This window comes from Capricornis sumatraensis, chromosome 3 (genome assembly GCF_032405125.1).
Source record: "Capricornis sumatraensis isolate serow.1 chromosome 3, serow.2, whole genome shotgun sequence".
Classification (NCBI taxonomy): Eukaryota; Metazoa; Chordata; class Mammalia; order Artiodactyla; family Bovidae; genus Capricornis; species Capricornis sumatraensis.
The window spans coordinates 99,470,499-99,486,612 of NC_091071.1; the positions used below are offsets into that span (position 1 = coordinate 99,470,499).

Below are 16,114 nucleotides of genomic sequence, written 5' to 3' on the forward strand. Positions count from 1 at the left end.
TATATAAAATGGTGTAGTGTTTGCAGGTAATCTACTTATTTTCTCCTATACTTTAAATCTTGACTCAAGTAATAAGGAATCCACCTGCCAATGCAGGAGACAAGGGTTCAATCCCTCAATCAGGAAGATCTTCTGAAGGAGAACATAGCAACCCATTCCAGTATTCTTACCTCGAGAATCCGTGGACTGAGGAGCCTGGAGGGCTACAGTTGATGGGGTTGCAGAGTGGGATGTGACTGAGCAAGCCCCAGAGCTCAAATTATTTATAATTCCAAAGACAATGTAAATGGCTATGTAAATAGTTGTAGACACAATGTAAATACTATGTAAATGGTCACCAGTGTGTGGCAAATTCAAATTTTTATTTTTGGAGCTTTCTGAAATTTTGTGTGAGAATATATTTTTTCAGAATCCAGATACTGAGGGGCAATTTAGTTTTCATTTTTGTCAGTATAATATTTGAAATAAGATATGTTTGTGTTTATGTGTTTTTTAGTTTAAATATTTTCCTCAAAGCTTAGTGATTTGTCTTTCTTTTATATTTCTTTTTTTTTTTTTTTGCTGTCTAGTGTTTTTTTTAATATAAATTTATTTATTTTAATTGGAGGTTAATTACTGTACAATATTGTATTGGTTTTGCCATACATCAACATGAATCCACCACAGGTATACACGTCTTCTCCATCCTGAACCCCCCTCCCTCCTCCCTCCCCATACCATCCCTCTGAGTCATCTAAGTGCACCAGCCCCAAGCATCCAGTATCATGCAGCTGAGGTATTTAAATTAGAATATTTATATTTTTGTTTGTAAGTACCTATTATACATTTAGAAGTCTAATAGCCATGTCTTTTATATGGCCTGTATTCCTTGTTTACACTTTTAAACAATCTGTTTTATCATGTCACACTTAAAAACTGTTTGAAGTAGATTCTATGCGTTTTCTCTACTTTAATTACTTAAGCAAGTGTAAAATATTCAATATGAGGAATTATCCAAATACAGCCTTTGTATTACACCAAAGTAAGAGATGGTTAACCTGCCCTCATCTCTATTCTCTTCCTATTATAAGAGGATATACAAGTTTGGTATAGTTCTCTTGTATTAGAAAAGAAAGTTCAAACCTGCATTAGGAGTCATATATTTCCTATTGAAAATGAGATATTTGGAGAAAATATCCTTAAAAAGAAGGATACCCTTAAAAAGGGTACCCTTAAAGAAGTACTCTTTTTAAGGCTACCCTTAAAAAGAAGTAAATAAAATTCCTAGCTCTCAAATTCCTAAATTTCTAATCCAAACTTCTAGAATATTGTATATTCTATCTGTCAAGGTATATGATTTCATATTAAGTTCCTCTCTAAAAAAGCTGAACAGGAGGCAAGAGGAAGACCAGCAGAATGTGACTGGTCTAGAAGCAGATCTGTTTTAAGTTCTTTTCTGAGGATCAATAAATATAGTTATTTCATTTTAGTCTTTCAAAGGTTGCAATTAATAAAATTAAGGTTGGATATCTCAATGTTTCATACAGTCAATTGCAAGTTAGAGTTATGACACTTTTGTCTAATTTGTTCACATCTATTGGATTTAAAGAATTCTTATTTAGTGCCAGTAAAGAGTGGAATTTCTGATTTAACCCTGTGTCTTTAGAGGAATCCACGTAAACTATGTCAACAGGGAGACTTTTGGAGACTTTTGAAACACACATAGGAGTTATATCCTAGGGCCAGTTCCCTGCACATTCTAATTATCATTCAGAGGTTGGACAAAATTCTAAACTTTATCCTAAATATGATTGTATTATAGGTTGACGAGTGGGTATTTGGAGAGATACATAAATGTTTGAGTCATCCAGTTGTCAATACATTCTTTGAAATATTTATTTTTTGAATTATTTTCTGTTGACTACAAGAATCCATGCCAGTTCCAAATCTGTAACATCTCTTTAACTGCTTAAAGGAAGTAACTTGGTCACCTGGAAAGACAATAGTGTCTTGTTAACTCTCAATTATCTGTGCTAATGTGAAGTAATCTGACGGGATTTTATTCACTGCTTTACAGATCTTAGAGGTCAGAAATGTAAGAGCCTGGGGACAGTCTCCAGGAAATGAGATTCTCAGGAAGACTCTAGGGATATGACTTGTGAATTCAGTTTCTTACTTTTCACTCATGGATAAAAATAAGAAGCAAAAAACTATAAATTCTCTGGTGACCAACAGGTAACTATGTTTGCAATGATTGAGATAGAGCATGTTGGAGGGGCTGTGACTAGGTAGCTATGACCTGGCATGGAGAAGTCTGAATTAGAAATGACTTGCTCTTTTCTTGGGGATTATCAGTTGAAGTACCTATTCTGTGCATGCTTAGTCTCAGGAATTAGGGTCACAAAGTGAATGAAATGGACAGATTACTGGATTTCATGGTGCTGAATTTCTGTGAGATTTGAAAAAAAGCAAATAAGACATACTTATTTAGATATCAGTGCTATGAAGAAAATAGAATGGTTTTATACAGTGATCTCAGTTGAAGGACAGTACTAGTCAGTGGGTCGGTAGGACAATGTTCACCATGAAGTCTGTGAATTGAGATCTCGGTGGGAAGTCATCTGGAGAATTTTCAATAAGGAAGTAGCTCGATGCTATTTTCACATTAAAATGTTACCCTCACTGCTGCAGGGGAATGGCTATATAGTACAAGAGTGAAAAATGTGAGATAGGTTACCACACTATTACAGTAGTCCAAAGAAAACAGTTCAAGTGAAAAAGAATTAGCTGCTCTTTGGAACAGGGCTTCCCAGATTGCTCAGTGGTAAAGAATATACCTGCCAATGAAGGAGATACAGGAGAAGCAGTTTCAGTCCCTGGGTCAGAAAGATACCCTGGAGAAGGAAATGGCAACCCACTCCAGTATCCTTGCCAGGAAAATCCCATGGACAGAGGAGTCTGGCAGGCCACAGTTCATGGGGCCACAAAGAGTTGGACATGACAGAGCAACTAGGCACACATGGACATGTGTGTGCATACATGGACACGTGTACACACAAGCCTGGGCCTGAGAAGCCATGCTTGACCCAAATATGTACTCAGGATACAGATGAGATGAGTATTCTGATGAAAACTGGTAGACATACATGGTTGCAGATAAGAAAATGAAGCAGGTTATGGGGTCTTTGGAGAATGCAACTTGAACAGGAGAAATTAAATTTAAAAAAAATTATCCAGGGGAGTGATTCTGAAGAGGTGCCACACATCAGAATTATCTGGGATATTTTCTAAAAATACCAGTGCCTGACAACCCCCACTTCTAGCACTCCCACCCGAGCTTCACCACCACTACACACACAGCCACTCTTCAAATTTATTTGGAGTGTGGGTCGCAAAGAGCCGAACACGACTGAGTGACTGAACTGATGGAGTGGACAGTGAGTTTTTAAAAGCTATTTAGGTCATTCTAACTCCAGTACTCTTGCCTGGAAAATCCCATGGACAGAGGAGCCTGGTGGGCTGCAGTCCATGAGGTTGCTAGGAGTCAGACACGACCGAGCGACTTCACTTTGACTTTTCACTTTCATGTATTGGAGAAGGAAATGGCAACCCACTCCAGTGTTCTTGCCTGGAGAATCCCAGGGATGGGGGAGCCTGGTGGGCTGCCGTCTATGGGGTCACACAGAGTCGGGCATGACTGAAGCAACTTAGCAGCAGCAGCAGCAGGTCATTCTAATCCACAGCTTCCTGTGAGAAGCATTAGTCTGTGCAAAACTTCGAACAGACACCAAACTAAGGCAGAGGAAAGAAGAAAAGTCAATTAAATGGGAATCTGGATGGTGGTACCCCAAGGAGCAGTATCAGGTGTTTAAACTCTTACAGGACTGCATTTTGATGTTGCATTCTTAACAAGGAAACAGCTTAAGTACACTAGGCTTCCAGAGTCAAGCAAATCTTGGAGTTTCTTACAAAAGATTTCTTCACTTTAGGGGCTTTTACATTCATGTAAATAACACCTTTAAATTATCTTCTGCCCTTTAAAAATTCCCCATGTAGTTAAAAAAGCATTTGTAACTACAACACAGAAATTAAACTTACTACATAAAGACCTTTATGGATGCCATTAAATTTAAAATTAGTATTGATTTTTAAATACTTAGGTTAAGACTAGTACCAATATAAAAACAAATTATATTCCTTTATTATATACAGAATAACAATTCATTTGATTTTTTTTTTTTTTTTCACTAAGCTTGATGTATACTGCTGGAAAAGTCATACTCTGTTTTTGCAGAAGTTATGATGCCCATTTTAATCAGTTACGATTAGTGTGTGTTGTGAAATTTGAAAATGTTGGGAAAAAGATGACCGTGTCCTAAATAGAAGTTCATCTGAAACAAGTTAAATAACACACAAAAAAACTGCTCTTTAAAAAAATCAGTAATGCTTGGTATTATCGATAAAATATGAAATTGTTGCATCCCCAGTTTTCAAGCCTGTGTAAACACTGTGCTTAGATCCTTGCTGGCAAATATTTAAATCCCTTTTCTCTTCAGTTATTTGTTTTTTGGGATGAACTTTAAAGTAATGTACTTTCTTCTAAACAGTCTGTCCAGGACTAACTGACAATGAAAATACTTAGTAGCAGATAGGGGCAAAGTCAGAGAACCATTCATTTGATATAGTTAGAGCAAATCTGATATTCTTAGAAGTAAAATCTATTTTCTAGTTTATGAAATAGCCTTCTAATTAACACATTAGTCACTAATAATTTCCAATTCTTAGAAATAGCTTGTGAAACGTTCTATAGTTGGTGAACTCAGTTCACAGCAATTTTATTGTGGTATTCATCATATTCTAAGACTATTGATATGAAAAGATCTTGAGATAAATTTAAGATGTAAGGAAAATTAGTCTGCAAGCATTTTTTAATGTTTTTAATATTAAAGCACAGTTTATCATCTGAATTTTCTAACTTAAATTCATTTTTTTTAATGCTACAAATTCAAACAACTAATGGAGGATATTAACCAATCCCCTCTACTAGTATAGTTGTTAGAGAGAAACTTAAAGACAAGTATACTGAGTTCAATTCCAAATACTTTGTTAACTTTTTCAACATATGATTCCATTAAAAATTTCAAAGGTAAAGCATTTTTCTCCTGTTGAAAGGGTGAGTATAAAGAAAATGTCATGGCATACATCTGCTTCAGAGTTTAAATATTTCAGTGACTAGTGGGTAATCATAGTATTGGGGATTTTACTAAAATGATTGAATCAAAAATACTACAAAAATGTTATAGAAACTCATCTAAAAGTTGTGAAAATGCTGCCAGTTACATAAAGCTTTTATCTTTTATTTAAATTCCATTAATTATGTTTTTCTAAGTAATCTTTTTTCTAACACTAATATTCTTATATGTTATGTTCAAAAGATGAAGACTAAAATTTTAAAACTATTCTCATTTCAGTACCATCATATAACATACTTAAAATTTTTCACTATTAAAAAATATAGAGAGATATAATCATGTTTAGCTCACAGATTCATCACTTTATTCAAACTATTGTGATCAAATAGTAAAACAGAATGTTTATGATGCTTTGAGAGTATGTGATGCTTTTCTTTAGATGTGTGAATTCTATAATAAAATGATTACTGATGCTTGAAGGACTTGAAAAGACTAGCAGCAGACTCAAGGAATGAGGAGCTTTTTTTATTCTTACCCTTTTAGATTTAGAGGGAAGCAACAACTATATAAAGATTGGACTGGGAATTGATATCCAGCTTCAATATTGAGAATAAGAAATCATTTAAGTTCAGGGATGCCTGATGTCACCTGAGAACTTATTTTTAATCAAAAGCATCTTTCTAGAAATAGAAGACTAGTCATCGTCACAAGTAGAGTTGGGCTATCTTACACATGGCATGGACAGGAACACTGAAGTTATAGAAAATAATAACCCAGTGAAGACATCTCCAAGTTATTAAACCTGTAGAGATTCCATGAAGAGAATTGGTGCCTCAGTCTGGAAGCAGGTAAATCACAGTATATATCTATACTGAGAAACATACCAGGCATGCTTTAGCTCTTCCTCAGAAACAAAAAAGTTGACACTGTGACTTTTGTAACCCCCTCTGAGAGGGTTTGTTTTAACTTTAGCCTAGTTTGGGTTACTGGCTCAAGTCCATGAGTATTATGCAGTAGTTTCATTTCATACATTTTATGGTAATGAAAAGTATCATCTCTGACATTCTGGTTCAGATAGTGACACATTTCTCAGGCATCTAGACATTGTCATCATTAATGTCCCCTCCAATCCCCAATATAGTTTAGCATGTGTAAAACCATGCCCCATACAGGTTTATAACTTAGAAGGTCAGTTAACACCAGCCTTTCCCTTCTAGTATATATTAGCCACGTTTCCTCCATACGTTCCGTCCTCCGTAGGTTGGACTTAATTTAGTTCTTCACAGTATTCTTATTGCTGCTCTTCCCAGATCACTGGTCTAAGTAAAATTGCCCTGTTTAAACACTACAATATCTGTACATGCCTCACCAGTCAAGATCCTGACATGATTTCATCTACTCATTTGTCAAATTCAAGTTTAGGTTTGATAGAAATACTCTGGTGTTTAGATTCAGATATGATAATGATTGGTATTTACTTACTGTATCCTCATGAATAGTGTCATTATTTTTGTGTTACTACAGACTTCAGATATATCCAATAACACAGTAGATTTGTGTTTTCATCTCTGGAGTTGCTTAAATTAACCTGTCATGTCAATGAAGTAAATTAATATAAATCTAGAACAAGAGGATTCCTGTTATAAATTACTGCTTACCTATGTATTAGAAAATCTAGTTAAATGTTTAAAAGGCCTGCTTTCTCATATCAAGCTTTAATTGAAGTAAAAGTCTTATTCATTTCAATTTCCTAAATATATAATGAGGGAATGAAAAAAATTCTTTGGATTAAAAAAATCATTTGGAACATTTGGAGAACTTATTATAAAGGTCCAATCTACTTTTTCTGTGTAAAATTTGTTCTTCTCTAAACTTGTTTTCTAAAAATATTTCTGTTCCACTCTGATTACAAATTTAGACAATAAAATAAAGATTTTAGTACAAGGATTTGAGCATTCATGTTCATGTTGGAATTGCTCCTTTCTAAAAGAATGTAGCAATCCCTTAGCAGCAATAAAAGCCAGTATTTCTGGATGTTAACAGATTGTGGATCAAGGCAGAAGTAACTTCAGCAATTTGTTTCATTCCCAGACATCACTGCATTCAACGTGGGTCTCTTCTTCTGTTTGGAAGTCTACAGTCCAAAGATATCTTGTTTGGGAAAAACCAGAGTGCTTCTAGAACGGAAACTATTGTGTCCTCCCAATTAATGATAAAGAATGAAGATCTCTTATCCCATGTGGATTTGTTACAGTGGTACCACATCAACCAAGTTTATAAATGTTAAACCCCAGAATAACAGAATGATATTAATACCTTGGGTGAGACTGATGGGACTAGAGTGTTCCTCCTCCCATAGCCCATATATAGGACCCTGGACTGTGTTCAAATTTGTTCAGGATTGATAAGTGAGTCCTTATTAAGAGAAGTTCCACTTATTTAAATATTTTACAACTATGTCCTACAATAAAGGAATAACATAGAATATTTGTTAGGAGATATTATATAGAGTCATGGGGACAGTTTCTAACAGATGATAATATAATCACTAATACAGGCCTTTTATATATATTATTATAAAAGTTCTACATGGATTGTTTTTATTTTCATATGAAAAATTTATTCATTGTTATATAATTTGTTTAAGGTCACACTGCTAACATTGTATCAGTACTTTGAGAATAGGTATTATCTAGCTATCTCAGTGTTTGAAATGTAGGACATAGATGCCTCAAACTATTGATTATAAATTAACTGACATAAAATGACATTTTTGTCTTGTAAACCAAACTAAGTCAGACATCATTTTATATTGTAGGATAATTTTGCACTTTAGAAGTGAACAGATTTTGAATCAAGGGATTACTATCAGGATTATTGTCATTAATATTATAGTAATGATACTTAATGTTCAGTCACTAATCTAGATAGATTCATGCATCGCAGTTTCTTCATCTATAAAAATAATTGGAATAACTTTCATGATCTCTTAGGATGAGTTAAATGAAATAATGGCACAGATAATGCAAATAGAGCAGCAAGTACAATACATACAAATAGGAGTCAATGTTATTATCTTTGTTTTTATAAAATAGAATTTTAAAATATATAAAAGAAAAACAAAGAAATCACTCCTTGCCTGCCACCCAAACATAATATTTTAAAGGCTGTAGAATACTTTTCAAAACACTTTTAGAAAGTTTCTCTTGAGAGAATATTCTAGCAGAGTTGAGGGCTTCCCTAGTAGCTCAGTTGGTCAAGAATCCACCTGCAATGCAGGAGAACCCGGTTTAATTCCCATGCCAGAAAGATCTGCTGGAGAAAGGATAGGCTACCCACTCCAGTATTTTTGGGCTTCCCCGGTGGCTCAGCTGGTAAAAAATCTGCCTGCAATGTGGGAGACCTGGGTTTGATCCCTAGGTTGGGAAGATCTCCTGGAGAAGGGAACAGCAACCCATTCCAGTATTCTGGCCTAGAGAATTCCATGGACTGAATAAAATAGTCCATGGGGTTACAAAGAGTCAGACACAACTGAGCGATTTTTACTTTCACTAGCAGAGTTGTCATCATAGTCATATATACAGTTTACTGTCAGTTTTTCAATTGCTTTTACTACATAAGAATTTTTAATATTTTGGTAGGTTTCAAAAACCTTATTCACTATAAAATATTAAACAAAACATTTCTACTCAATTTGGGGAGTTGAGTTTTTAGACCAATTTTAACATTTCATTTTAATATATAACGTGTCTAAAGAGCTTTGTCTAGCAAGTGGTTTCTGCATTTAAGATAGATGTGGAAAATAACAAAATAACACACAAAATAATATTTGTGTGTTATATTTTTTTCCAGTTCTCTTTTGGTTCCACTTAGTGATTAATATTTTGTAATAATCTAGCCTGACTTAGCTGTGGCACAGAAGAATAAGAGGAGAGGGGATTCCTTCTTGGGAAAGACATTACATATATTTCACAAACTTTTGGCCTTTGGTTTCTTCCAACATGAAGGATGCTCAGCAAAATTAATTTCAGTGTTTTTAAGCCAACTATGATGGGGTTAGGGTCATTGCTGTTTGCAAAAGAAGGGGTATCATTCATGTCTGTGTATTTTGGCTGCCATGCCTTAAAGGTATTAATCTCATATTTGAGTTATACTTTTTAAGTTAAATATAAAACTTGACATTCATGTTTAATCTTATATTTGGCTTTTAGTTATTTTAGGATTTAAAAAAAATAATACCATTTTCCAGCACATGATTTATTAGGAATTCCGCTTAGTCGTGTCCGACTCTTTGCAACCCCATGGACTGTAGCCTACAAGGCTCCTCCCTCCCTGGGATTCTCCAGGCAAGAGTACTGGAGTGGGTTGCCATTTCCTTCTCCAGGGGATCTTCCCGACCCAGGGATCGAACCCGGGTCTCCTGCATTCCAGGCAGACACTTTAACCTCTGAGCCATCAGGGAAGCCCTAGTATTATATTTGCAAATTTGGCAAGGCTATTTTCTATATTCTCAGTCGCATTACTAATCCTCTACTGCCTACAATGAAGTGTAAAATGTGAAGTGAACTTACTAGGGGAACCCCATTGTCCTACTCCAGACTGTTGGCCACTATTGAACACTTACCAACCTTGTGATAAGTATTGTGGGAAACTTTATTGGATATTTTACTAAAATAAAAATAAATGTCATGCCCATGATGTGATGATGTAGTTACATTTCCAAAGATAGTATGGCATTAGATTGACTTTATCAATTAATGAAATAATAATAGTTATCAGGTTCTATAATTCCTTCTTCCAAGGATCTACAAGGCCTTTTTTTTTTTTTTTTTAATTCTTTTCCTTTCTTATTATGCCTTACCTCTTTCTAAAATTGACTTATGGTGAATTTCAAAAGATATCTTCATATATGCTCTAGGAATGTTGCCAATGATTTGATTCAAACAGTGTTTAACCTGGACAAACTTCATAAAGGAAATGAGTCTTGAGCTATTCCTTGAGGAGGAGAAGACACATAGTTTCCTAAGCTCAGCCAGAAAATGTTTCAGGAAGGGTGAACAAGTCAGGTTCAATGGAGCCCAGGCATGTGAGCAAGTAAGTATTCTCTGAGGATAAGCCTTTCCATTGCTATAGTTTTTAAAGTAACTGCTATACATCCTTAAATATTTAGTATTGATCAAAAAATTTAATAGTAGTAAAAATGCCAGAAAATGTTCATTATATTATGTACTTGAAACAATTTTACAAGTGAAAAAGTGTTTTACTTCATTTTCTATATAAGGAAACTGAGATCTAGACAGGTTTAATTATTTCCCAGGAGCCACACCAGTGGTATATACTAGAAGCAAAATGCACACCTGCTTTCAGTTCTCTTTAGAGTCCACATTTGTTTGTTTGTTGCCCCCTCTGTAGTGCTCCACTTAACTGCTACAAAATAGTATTCAAGTATTTGTCTTTTGAAATGAGATGATGACAAAGTGTCTGTCCTCTAATAGGCATACATCTATGTATTTTTATTTAATCACTTATTTATTTTAGATTTAAACATCATTAGGTCTTTCCATGCCAGAGGTTTTGTTTAATGAAAGGTTTAGCAAAGTAGAATAAGCACTGTGTTGCCAACTTCCCAGATTATCAATCTGAGTAGCACTTGGAAAAAGAAAGTACAAAGAACAAAAAGACAGTTTAAGTCACATTATTTTTATCTTCATCTAAAAGTTTAGTATTTTAATCTTCTGAGATTGGGGGGGGGTTGTTTATCCCATTTTTTCAGTCAAGGTCACAAGTGATATTTTAGCTTTTTGTTTTTGCTGTTCCTAGTTCTGGGTAGAAAGAAGGTGTTTATTTATATTCCTATTTTAAGTGTGAGTGTGCATGTGTCTGTGTGAAGGTATGTGTGATGAAAATTGAATGTTGTAGTGGTTTGCTCCAAATCGAAGAAAATATTAAAAGCATTCCCTCTTACATTTTACTTATTTATTTGCCTTTTTTTTTCAAATGCAGGTGGTTACTAATTACATGCAATTTGAATAGGATTGAGTACGAAGAAGGAAGAAGTCAGTATTTTTCAATAGATATTTTTTGCAGTTCTGGCCCTTTAGTAGTTTTATATGAAAGAGATTCTTACCAAGGTATTAAAATTTAGAAGTGGAAGAACAGTTATGAGGTCTTCTCATCGTGGTTAGGAATGACTTTTTCTAACAAAACTTTAACCTTAGAATATTATGTAGCTTATCATCTTAAAGTGTGTCATAAAATTGTCTGTTCCTTGAAAAAGGTAAGATTCGTCTGAGTTCTATTTTCCTTTTGTTCAGATATATGCTTCATAAGGCCACTGTGACATGCTTGTTGGTTGTCAGATCTCCAACAGAAAGTGATACATTCTCATTATGACTGTGATGAAAATACTGTGCCCTATAATTGTACAGTGTATAACCTGTTAAACTGTACATAGAAGCTCTGCAGCGTGTATGTGTGATAAATTTTCTGATTTCATCTGATGATTGAAACATCTCAATTTTTGGATACATTGAAAATATATCTCTATTATTGTGAAACTAGGCGAGCCAGAAATAAACTTGCTAGTTGTGAGAGAATTAGGCTTAATTTACCATAATGTAACTTTTTTTTTTTTCCCTTTTCCTTTTACTGTTTTGAATACCTATTTCCAGGACTCATATAGAAATCTGAATGTACATGTGTACATTCCTGTATGTACATACTAACTTTGTATTTACTAAAATATGCTTGTAAGTAATATTGATTTTGGGGTAATGAGAAACATAGCATATTTTTTCCTTCTTGGAGACTGTGTCTTTGCAAGAGAGGATCAGCTGGTTTAAAGAAAAAAAAATTATAGCAATTCTGCTAATTAGATTTTAAAACTAGCCTAAAGAACTCTCTGACTAATGATGTAAGCTCAGGTTTATTGAGAGGACCCCAAACTCTGTTATAATGACTCAAAGCAATGGATCTCCTATGAAAAATAAAAATAAATGGGCTTTTTAAGTTAGGTGCTTCTGTCTAAGATATTTTAGTAAAGTATCAGGAGAATGTTTACTTCTCAGGATGACTTAATACAAGCTAGTGTCAATAACTGGAATATTAGCATCAACCAGAAGAGATCTAACATGATTTGAAGTGAGATGCTTTCACTTTTCCCTTTCATGCATTGGAGAAGGAAATGGCAACCCACTCCAGTGTTCTTGCCTGGAGAATCCCAGGGATGGGGGAGCCTGGTGGACTTCTGTCTATGGGGTCGCACAGAGTCGGACATGACTGAAGGGACTTAGCAGCAGCAGCTATACTATGAATGTGAGAAAGCACAAGACAAAGTCATGTTGTTTAAAATGATATAATACCACAGCCCTTGGTTTTCCTACATATAACATGGGGTAAACTAGACCAAACTGGGGGTCTGCCAGTATTATTACATGCATTTTCCCCTTATGTCAATAATATGTCTTTCTTGAAGTTGAAAAATACATTGGGAACTATTCTCAAAATACCCTGAAGAGGGTTTTTCTGACTTTGAAGACGTTCTATATCCTGAGAAGCACCAAGTCTTTGGTAAGCCATAGCTGGGATGTTGACAACATGTACATCCAGAATGGTCCCCTCCCTACCTCAGAGGAGACTGGCCTTTTTGATAAGATTTAGATGAAGACTCCACTACTCAGAGTCCAGAGAAAATCTAAGTTCTCTTCCCAAGCTGCTTCTATAATATTATTCTGCATCTCACAAGTCTTTGTTAGAAAGAATGTTGTGTCTCTCCCTTGGGGTCTTTCCTCTAGTAAATTAGGCATTTCCTGGTGTCACTGGAATTCTTAAAAAGAAGTCACTTTGAAGAAGGTAGATGTCTTAACTACTGTCACCCCTTTGAGAAGAAGTGGTAGAAATGAACCCTGGGAAGCTCTAAGAGATTCCTCTGCTGATCTCTAGTGCTGCTGCTATAGTGAATTGCTCTTGTCCCTCTGATGTTGGCGTCTATAATGAGTTTCCTGGAGCTGCCATAACAAAGTAACACAAACTGGATGGCTTAAACCAAATGAAATTTATCATTTCAAAGTTTTAGAGGTTACAACCTAAAATGAATGTGTTGGCAATGATATGTTCCCCCAAAGAGTTTAGGAGAGCATCCTTCTTTCAGCTTCTGAGAGCCCCAGACATTCCTTAGTTTATGGCAGAATAAGCCAATCTCTGTCCTTATGTTCATATATCTGTTTTCCTTTTGTGTATTGTGTTTTCACATGATGTTCTCATCTCTGTGTTTCTGTCCAGATTTTCCTTTTTTTCACAAGGACACCAGTCCTATTCGATAAGGACTAACAACCCCACATTAACTTGAGTATGTCTGAGAAGACCCTGTTTCTAAGTAAGGTCACATTCACAGGTACAGGGGGTTACAATTCCAATGTAACTTTTTGAGAGATAAAATTCAGCACGTAAGAGCACCCATGATTTGCTTCACTGCCATTGTCTATATCATAGCCCTGTCTAGAGTCATGGTGGAAGGAGGAAGGCAGGCGTATACTCAGCCTGGGCAATACACACCAGTTAAGCCTGGGTTTCACTGTTATGCTCTTTAACTCTGCTTCTCTCAGGCAGGTTGTTTGTAGAACAGAGGCTAGTTGAAGAGAGCTCCCTGTATTTCCAGCATCACAAATTCAGATGCCCTGTTCCCTCAATAACTCATCTCTTTCTACCATTACGTAATTTAGGTTAGTTTAAAGCAAACAGTTTCTCAGTTTTGACTGAAAGCATTCTTTTCAGACAGCTCTTTTGTTTTTAGTGCCATGCTGACCTTCACAGCGGCCGAGTCTGGATCCAGCCAACATGCTGCTTCTGCTTGGTTTCCCCAACTGTGGAATGGGGAGATTAGGGTTTCTAAATATCCGTAATTGCTCAGACTTCAAGAAATCAGACTCTGCAGAAGGGAAAAGAAAAGTGGTTCTTCACTGAATACCCTGCTATGTGAGATTTTAACAGGATTAACATAGTAACTGATTACATTTTACTTTGATTTTCCAGTGAATTCACTTTGATTTGAGTGAATATGATATACTCTCACTAAATGCTTTCCTTAAAATTGCATTACTCAAGCTTTGCATCAGTGTATTTATTTAAAAAAAAAAGAAGAAGAAGAAAGAAAACTCTCTTGGTTCTGAGTCTACTAGAATCCTTGCCTTGGTCTACTTCTTGCTCCATTTTGTAACAGGAAAATACTGAGTGGATCCTATTAACAAACCTCCTAATCTCTCACTCAGACTTTCTTTACTGGCTTGAAGATATTGGGCAAATCCCCCTTAAAGTCTACCCTACACTGGTTTCTTCATTCTGCCTTGTGATTGTCTTGCCCATTTTTTTCTCTTATGCTGCCTGCATTTCATTGCTATACCCTTTCCTCTGACTAGTACATCCCAACACACCTATCTCTGTGTGTGGTTTTGTCTTTCAAATGATCATTTTCATTTCTTAAAAAATCACCAGCATAGAAAATGATTTTTAATGTTTCTAAGGTAAAACCCTTTCTGCCTACCCAGGTATGTGGCTGGAGTAGAATTAGTTGTATGGTGAGACTTCACAGCTCAAAACAGGTATTGGGGGGAAGTAGCACATTTCAATTGTAGTAATTTAAGGTAATTTACCTGTAAAACAAACACATATAGACTCTCTACAGATCAATTACAGCCAAAAGTTACCATCACTTCTTTCCAAACAACCCCAGTTTAGGAATTGGAGAGCAGGTGCTTAATAATATATTCATAAGGACTCCCTAGTCTCTGTCTTTGTTATTATAAAATGCTTTCCTTTGCTGTTTGTGTGATTCTAAGACCCATTCACCTACAGTTTGTAGCACTTGTTATCATCCAAACAGCTCTCAGGAGCATTTCATAACACAGAAGAGGTAGGCAGAAGGGCCCTTAAGAAATATTAAAATTTAAAAAAAAAGACTGAAACTTACCACAAACACAAATGCCCAGAAACCAAAATAAAAGCAAATGTCATTTAAAAAAATTAAAACCATGATCTCATTAAAAATAATTGCTAGAATAAAGCATATTGACAATAGAAATTACCTTTTAATTGTTTTGCTTAAGTATCTTTTTTTCCATTCTCATTCTCTGTTTTTAATAGAATGTTTTAAATATCTTTGGTAAGGAAGGATTCTGGTGTTAACAAAAATCTAAGTGCTAAATATAGTCATGAATCTGTATAATTTATATAGCTTAAATTGCTTTCATTTAATTAAATTTATTGCTATTCTTGTTAGTGTTTATTTTACTTTATTAGATTTCCAAAGTTGAATATATTATTAGAATTTTTATTCAGTGTATTTATTGCAGTTCTCCTCCCAGATAATCTAGAGATTACTTTGTCAATTAATTAAAATGGATTCAGTGTTGCTTTTGGCTTACAGTATGCACTTAATAAAGGTTTTTATTTTCCCATTTCAAAATCTAATTGTCAACCTTTTTAGTTATTTAAGTCCATCAACAAATATTGAGTTCCTACTCTAGGCAAAATATTGTGACAGATTCTGGGATTATAAAGATGCGTAAGACACGGTCACTAGACTCATGAAGTTGTAATAAAGGCAGATACAGAAAGTAATACGTGCAATTAAGCATTATAGGTTCTATTTTTGAAGTACACACAGCAGACATGGATTGGAGAAGGAAATGGCCAGCCACTCCAGTGTTCTTGCCTTGAGAATCCCAGGGATGGGGGTGCCTGGTGGGCTGCCTTCTATGGGGTTGCACAGAGTCGGTCATGTCTGAAGTGACTTAGCAGCAACAGCAGCAGACATGGAGAAAATAATGATCTGGTAGTTGAGTATTTATGAAATGCTTCATAATCATGCCAAGACCAGCATATTTGCTTGTGTTGAAGTAAGCAGAAAAGAGAGGAGGGCCGTTCAGCATTATCAACTGCGTGAAGCA

At 35.3% G+C, this 16,114-nt stretch overlaps 1 protein-coding gene and 1 non-coding gene across 2 annotated transcripts in view; one reads left to right on the forward strand and one right to left on the reverse strand.

Annotated features, from left to right (window-relative positions):
- The window catches only part of LRP1B (LDL receptor related protein 1B), a 1,972,098-nt gene that overhangs the window by 221,809 nt on the left and 1,734,175 nt on the right, over window positions 1-16,114 (forward strand). The gene's annotated exons all lie outside the window — the stretch shown is intronic.
- Window positions 9,561-9,633, reverse strand: TRNAS-GGA (transfer RNA serine (anticodon GGA)). Its single transcript has one exon. It is a non-coding gene; the product is annotated as a tRNA-Ser (tRNA).